Here is an 8,726-nt window from a genome sequence, read left to right as displayed (position 1 = left end):
TGTTCAGTGTCACATGATCCTACATAAATAATTTTAATATGCTGATTTGCTGCTCAAGAAACATTTCTTCTTATTATCAATGTTGAAAACAGTTGTGCTGCATGATATTTTTGTGGAAATTGTGATACATTTATTTTTCAGGATTCTTTGATGAGTAGATCAAAGAAAAGAACATGGATTTATTTGAAATAGAAATCTTTCGTAAAATTATACATTTCTTTACTGTAACTTTTGATCAATTTAATGCATCCTTGCTGAATATCTTCAGAAAACGAAATCTTACTGACCTTAAACTTTTGAACGGCAGGAATGAAAAACTTATGCTTATGTAAATACTTTTACATTTTAGATTCTGTCAATGCGCACATTGTACCTTTTAGGATATATCCAAAAATGTTTGCTGATTTTTTTAATTTTTTTTAAAATGTAGATATGAATAAACATTAGGCATACGATTAAATATGAGATCAGCCTGTTCTTGTAGACAGTAATGAGATAAAGTGTAGAGCAAATTGAAACATTGCTCATGTCTCCTACTTCCTATGCTTTTCTTCTGATCAAACGATCCCAGTAATCTTAAATTTCTCTCTAGAGTTTTAGAAGAGACTCTGCGCTCAGATTTGAAGAGATACGAAAGTAAGTCATCAAAAGTCTTTTTAATATAAACTCAAATGCTCATCAAATGTTCCAACACCAAATTATCTGAGCTATGGATATTAACTAGAACATGAACTATATGCTTACTATGTCAACAGATGTCACAAAAAAAGCATAAGTGAGGCAGAGATGATACTTAAATGAAATATTAACGTCTAACTAACTATTAGGTCAAACTAACAGAGCTATGAAGTCTCCTGAGCTCTGAGTAATGAGCAACAAAATGTTCCCCTCGAAAGTGTGAATTATAAGTGACATTATCTTTAATAAGTCAAAAGTAATTAGCTAGCAGCTGATAGAGCTTGACTTTAAGCACATATGGAGTAATTCAATAGAGCCTCGCTTGAAGACATAAAGATCGACTTTCAAAAGCCATCAGTGAGACGTCTCCCTTTGAACATTCTGACAGTCTTCTCTTCTTCATTGCCAACTTTGTAGCACATCAAACACGCCAACCGCAGTATCTTAATGCAACATTTGTTTGAGCATACACATTTTCAGTTACCTCAGATAGAGCCTATAAATAAAGCCTTTCTATGAGGGAAAGGCAAACAGAACTGAACACTCCGCACATTGTTGTGAAGGGTGATTGCGAACAACACCGGTCTTGTCTGACGATACTCAAGACCGTGGAGAACTTGATGGATGAGGGTTTTATTTCTAAACTCGACAGGACCTGTCAGTGTAAAACTGCTGCTTGTTCCTCTGCAAGGCTCGCCAGACATTTTGGCTCCAGGGAGGTGGCTTTGCGCCTGGCTCCCTTGGAGAGCCCAAAGATTTAAGAAAACACATCATGTGAAAAGGCCATTTTAAAATGGACCCCGACACCCACCATGTAAGTGAGTGAGGTCATCGTAGTTACCTCAGAGAAACCTTTGTTAGCGGCTGGATGGTGAGGAGAATTTCTGGAGCTCTGCCTGAGCTCTGGTCCCACTCGTCTTATGGGAAACAAACCTCATTAAAACACACTCCGATGTCAATTGTTTATTGTTCTGCAGCAGTTCGGATTTGATTTTTGCTGACTTATCATAATTTATAATGGTTGCCAATATGATTAAAGTTGTTTACTTGGGAATCAATGTGTCAGATTGTCAATTAGCAGAATGTCTGTGAGCGAATGCCAACGGTAAATGATTGCTGGTGATGTGCGAGGTTGCTTATTGGTACAATAACTCTTCACCATCTCTCCAGCTTCCCCTCCCGCCCTTTCATCTGTTGCCTGTCTGGGTGAGAAAAATTCCTGGGTGATTGTTGAGGGGCCCGCTGTGTTCATGAACAAAAGGCCCCCTCACTCTCTCAGGGTGGCAGAGTGCATGGTTTCCGGCATGAGGTCATTCTGTTGGAGGAGAGAGAGAGAGAGAGATGAAGAGATGTCATTTAGGACTTGAATCGGAGATTATGCTGGTTGCTTGGGATGGTTGGAGGGAGTTTGTGTGTGTACACAAGTCCCAGCTTGGCCTGGTTAGCACAGTGTTGGGGAAGCTAATTTGAACTGTAGCTTGCCAAGCTTCAAGCTTATCGCAATTTAAAGTTTAGCTACAGACGAGTTAGATACACTACAAGCTACTTAAAATGAGTAGCTAACTACAATGATGTCATTTTGTTGATGTAATTATGCAAGATGTATTTAAATTCAGAAGTGTTATTTTAGTATTATTTATATACCATTATAGTAACATTTTGAACTACATTTAAATATTTGTTGAAGTTTTATATATATATATATATATATATATATGTATATATTATAGATTTTTTTATAGTAATATAATTACACAATACACTTGGTTGCACAAATCGCATGACGCAGGATAATTTATATGTTTTTAATCACAATATTCAAGGAATGCAGGGGAAAATAGGAAAGCTATAAAAAACCACCAAATAAAACTAAGACGACGCGGAACAATTAACACTAATGGTATAAATACACAGAGAAAGCAAGGTAACTAAGGTAACAGGTGAATGTAATCCAATTACAAACCATTAAAACTAACTAGGAAACAGAACTCAGGAAAAGCAGGACAGGGAAAAGCATAAAAACTAAACCAAAACAGACTGAGACCGTTACAATAGTAATATTTTAACATTTCTATAGCTTTAATGTATTTTTATTTCAGTTTTAGTAATTATAGTACTTTAGCTTAAACTTTAAGTCAGTTAAAAAACAGTTACAAAAACATAAATTTACACTAAATACAACTAACTACACTACACATAATACCTCCTGAAATAACTTAGAGTGTATTCACACCAGGAAAGTCCGCTAGTTCACTTGCTTTGGTCCGGACCAAATACAATGTTGATTTATTTTTAATTTTTTTGGTGTAGTTCGCTTTCACACTGCCCTTTTTGCAAGTGAACCTAAATTCGTAAACAAAACCACACGTGTGCTAAGGTCATCCATTAATTGGACAGAACTTCTAACCGTACCAGAGTTCGTTTGGGACCGGACCGAGACCACCTCTTCAGCTGGGTCTCAGTACAGTTGTTTTGTTTCCATAAAATTAAAAAAATTATAATAATAAAATAAAGGCGATAAATCACAGGGAAGATATTTTGAGAAATGTCAAAAGTCCTCTTTTTTTTGTCCATACAAAATAGAAGTCAATGGTCGCCAAAGCCGTTTGGTTTACCAACATTCTCCAAAGAGAATGTGTCTTTCTTTTGTGTTCCGCAGATACATCAGGTCTGGAAAGCCATGAGAGTGATTAAAGTACAGTTTTCAATTTTGGGTGAACTATCCCTTTGAGGCTGCATGCACAATACAATGTGACATAAAAAATGTGGTGTATCATGACAAAACATGTTTGGAAAAAATAGCTTGTTATTGAAAAAACTTTACTTTTGAAATAGATGAGGTACTGTCATGCAATTGAAAAATAGATAAGTTAGCAACTTTGCTACCTTTAGTTAGCCACAGTTTCACCTGAACAAAAAAAGGAGCAATATGGTACGTTTTGAAACACAGACAGGATAATACTTCCTCAGAGAGCTTCTGAAGACCTCCTGGCAAACTACATATCAGTTGTCAGCACAAAAATAAAACTCGTGAGACTTTTCTCACAAAAGCTTCCCATCCGACTCAACATCATCACTGTGACTGTAGTAGGTTGATATGTACCTATAAAATCGGACTGTGACTCAAGAGGATTGTCAACAGATTGTATGTCACGTTTGATATGACAGGTTATTTAACCGTAATCCTCCTGTCTTGATCTATCGCCATAGCATATGTGGACCAGGCGGCAAAGCACAAATCCTCATACGGTCTGGTATCAGCGAATTGATGGTCTTGTCTAAGGGAAACAGATCATTGTGCTTCGCTATAGATGGGTGAGTGAGTTCAGTGCACTCTGTCAGTGTCGCTCACAGCCCGGCGGTGCCAGGCTGAGTCAGAAAGGCCTTTTCTCTTTCTCTGCACCCTCAAGCCAGCTGTGAAAGGCTGCCACACAGACCAGTGCTTCTTCACTGTCTCTTTACTATGTCAAGGGATGGTAAACAAAGGGACAAGTGAGTTAAAGTCATATTAGCCTAATAAACCAAACTGGCAAGGCTGAGTTTGGATGTGGTCTAGTCTTGTGGTGAAACATCCAGGCTTATGACCAAGTTCAGCTGGTTCACCCAGTAAGGGGTGCTCCATGAACCATCACCATTGTGTCCTGAGCAAGACTCTTAACCCCAGGGTGCTCCAAGCGGATTGACCCTGCAATAAATCAAAGTCCTTCTAAAAGCAAGTCAGTCCTCTCAGCACAGCGACCATCTTGAAAAACACCCCTGTAGCTATTTCCGATCATGCCAGTTCAGCAAGGATACATTTCAATAACTTTTTAACTCACCAATCTATCTATCTATCTATCTATCTATCTATCTATCTATCTATCTATCTATCTATCTATCTATCTATCTATCTATCTATCTATCTATCTATCTATCTATCTATCTATCTATCTATCTATCTATCTATCTATCTATCTATCTATCTATCTCTAATCAATCAATCAATCAACCAACCATCCACCATCCAACTCACCCACTTTGGATAAATGCATCACTTAAATGACTAACTACTCGTTATTTGTTTGGATAAAGTGAGGAAAATCTTTCCGAAAATAAGTAAGATAACTAATACAACATAACTGGAGTTGCCTGTAGATTCATAGCTCTAACTTGATGACTGAGTCGTTTGTATGTGAGAAGTAGGTGAATAAAGAGCCTCTTTTCTGGATAAGATCCAAACCGCAGTGTTGGTAATGAACAACTTATGTATGTCAAAAGACGCACTTGAATGAAGCCGCTTTTTGACCCTCCCCCTCCTTTTTCCGTATGCACCACGTTCGGTTGCGTTTAGAGTCATTCATTACAAATGGAGCCCCCACCCCCAGCCATGTGTCCCATGACAGCTGAACGAGCAAACTTTCTGGCAAAGGTAGAGAGAAGGAAAGCATTTGACACATGATGTTGAAAATTGAGTCATCAGGCATCTTGCGTACCTTCCAGAGCCAGACCTTTTCAAAATATGAAAATCCAATATGAATTAGCACATTTAAGAAGAGTGGGCAATTGACGCTGCTGGTTCAAATACAATCAGATTGCTTTTGACCTTTGGTCAGTTACCATGTAACCGAATCCGAGGAGTCAGAATAGGGTCAACCTTGGGTGAATTTTGCAGTAAGTGTAACAGAAGCCGTAATGACCGTGCTACTGCGTAACCTGTTCTGTCCATGTCAGTAGCAACGGCTTTATTTAGTTTGACCCAATTCCCTACTTTGATCCCCTCTGCGGCAGTAGCCTTACTACATGCAATCTAACATCATTTAAATACTTAGCAATGGTCGCTAGTTCTGATGTGTATAAGCACTGAGAAAACACATTGCATTCAATCTGGACTGTACAACCAGACAAAACAATTTGTTTTAATTTCTATAACTTAAACAAACGGCCTATTTGGGTCGGCTAAGTCAACAATAGCATTAACAATTGTGGAATCAGATTCATTGTTTGCCTTACAAATCTACATATTCAGCAGCTAAAATGGGCATTGTCCTGACAAATACAAGCTAGCCTGAACCAAGTGACCTCATCAAAACAGGGAGTCTGACAAAACTGTCCGCTTCCCTCTGAACTTCCTGTTGTGAGGCATGGACCCTAAATCCCCTGTTTGCTGTCCAGCACCTCTTCCTGTTTTCCACATGCCTGCTGAGAGTTTGTTATTGTCATCTACCACAGCTGGGCTCTGGTTGGACATGTTCCCTGAGCAAACAGATCTAAACACATGACACTTCTCTGGCAAAATAGAGTCCGAATGTCCTAAAATGGGCTATTTTGTAATTTTCTGGTGATGAACATAAAATACTCACTTAAAACTGTAAAAAAAAAAAAATGTAATAATGAAACCAAAAATAAACAAAAGTCAAAATTAAGCATATAACGTTTATAATTTGGTAACAGGGTTGCAAGTGTTGCAAATTAAGCCCAAAATCTAGCTGTAGACAAATTTCAGTCCTAATTACAATTTTTATTAAATAAAAAAATTATAAAACAATATTATTTTCTTGTATTCCTAAGGTCTAAAATATATAAAAGAAAATTAGTTCATTAAAAATAGTTACTACAATGAATTGAATCTAAATAAATTTAACAGATTTTGTCAACATAAATTACATTACTGTATCACTTTCGTTGTAGGATATGGGATTTGTGCCTTTAAAAAAGTGCTATACACTTCATTCATCTCTCTTAATGCCAGATGTTCATATCCGGGAAAAGACAGAAATACAATGGTGATATTTCTAAATGCTTCCTTCCCCATTAAGTGGCGAGCCTGACAGATCTTCAAATAAATATTTGAAATAGTCGCATCTGGTTTTCGAACCAAAGGAAGGAGGTCAATGAGAACGCAGCCCACTTGTTTTGACACGTCGCTCGTATGCGATGATGTCAGTGACATTTGAACCTGACGAATAGCCAGCATTTCCTGCAAGCCTCAGGCATGTGTGTCCGCTCAGATCTGTCAATGTACACATCCTGTGCCCACATCACCCAATGAAGTGGTAGTCATTCAGCACTAATTCTACCATTGTTAATGTAAAAGCCTGGATATCATTTCTCCAAAACAAAACTGGTAAGCTCTCCTGTATGTTCAAACTATGTGTTTTGAAGAATAGCAAGAAAGTCTGGCCATTTCATTAAATCTTAAGTGGGACTTGAGCAGAAAAACAAAACAAAAAGCTATTTATGATAAGTTTAGCAATCAAACAAGAGCATTAAAATGACTTTGTTTACTCAATTGGTTCATGCAAGGCCAATTTTTCTGACCCTTAACAGGCCTAATCCCTATATTCTTGTTTTCTACAGGCAGCAATGCTCACTGATGCAAACAATAAAGGAAATCAAGTACAGTAGTAGGCCTACTGAATTGCTGGAGGGGCTTATATTGAAATGTGACAATCATAAGAAGCAAAAGAGATGCAAAGACATATTAATCTGCCATTATAATCCATTCACTTTGCTGTTAGAAAAACAAACGCAGAAATTATGTTTGTGGACATCTGAATATAACAAATTATGATGCTTATAGGACAAATAGGGTATTATAGAGAAGTTGTAATAAATATATATTTTAAAAAAAAATTGGCCCTTATTAATTTAATGAATTTATATTATTCATCATTAATGAACATATTAGCATCACAGTGACCCTTTCATCACAACTGCGAATGTAAATCTCAAAAAAAAGAAAAGAAAACCCGTCAGGAAACTTGATGGCGACATCTGATTCGTTAACAAATCATCAATGAACTTTTGTTCTTTTGAATCTGTCAAACTGGTCAGCAAAGGCGTCTGAATGATTCACGATTCTGAATCTATGACAATGCGCAATGGATCTACACTGGAAATGAGAAATATGTTTTATGTGTTTACGGATATACATTCATTTGAAGTGTTTTTGGCTGAAGAACTATGAATTGTAATGAAATGCTGCTTGTTACAGAATTCTCCCGACTTTCCCAGAACTGCTCGCAAATAGTGCATTCATAAGTCAATTTATAAAAAAGAGTTACCATTTACATTTAACCAAAATGTCATGAATCATTAAATGACCATTAGCACTTTTAAATGTCTACAAAACATAATTTAAATGAACTCTGAATTGTATGAGATAGTGAATTGGAAATAGTTTTCTTAAAACCAGTGTATCTATTCTGGTATTTCTATTACAGGCAATGTCTGTATTTGGTATCTGAGAGGTGACTGCGGGTCTGACAGCAATGCAGTAACAGTCTTTACTCGTTTCGCCTGGCTTCCAGAGAATGAATAAGTACTTGTTTTGTAATTAATTAATTGCTCATGCAATTAAATTAATCAAGAGTTGATTTTTTTGTAGAAAGATAACTTTATTCTTATTCATTTTTTTCTGCTCTTCTCATGATAGCTGTATGAGATGTAAAGACAACTGTGTCTAAGGTCATGAAGGTCAATAACGCATTAGCTGTACACTAACGCATACCTAAATCTTTTTAGGATTTATAGCACCTTTGGTCACTATATGTTAAACTATGACAGTAAATCACGTGTAGAAGTTTGCATCCGTGCTCTGTGTTCTGTGTGGATGTAGCTTTCATGTTCTGTTCCAGTGACTTCCTGAAGTCAATTATCCATTTGACTACAAGTATAAGTGTTTCTGTATCTGAAGTTAGTTCGAGACTGGATCCTCTTTTTAAATTTTCTACGGCCTGTGGAAGTGTGGAGAACTTTGAGAACTTCTCTTCTCTGTTGACTTGTTTACTGGCGTGAGGGCGTACAACCTGTCACTCACATGAGATCGACCAATAGCAAACCACAAACATCCAATCAATTCCCAAACGACAAAATCAAGTCCCGTCCTACATTTTTTCTTGTTCGAGAAGCTGTTTCGCTCAGATATATTATCGCAACTTCCATTTCATGCCGACTTTAACAATTTACTAAACACAAATACACTTTAAGAAAAAAATCTGTAGAAAAACGGATAATGTCCTGGAAGAAAATTACCTGTACTTTTTCCGGTAAGGTTACGGACATTTTCT

Source organism: Siphateles boraxobius, unplaced genomic scaffold, assembly GCF_051911475.1.
Source record: "Siphateles boraxobius isolate OS27281-9 unplaced genomic scaffold, OSU_SipBor_1 65, whole genome shotgun sequence".
NCBI classification, from domain to species: Eukaryota; Metazoa; Chordata; class Actinopteri; order Cypriniformes; family Leuciscidae; genus Siphateles; species Siphateles boraxobius.
This window is presented reverse-complemented; position numbering follows the sequence as displayed.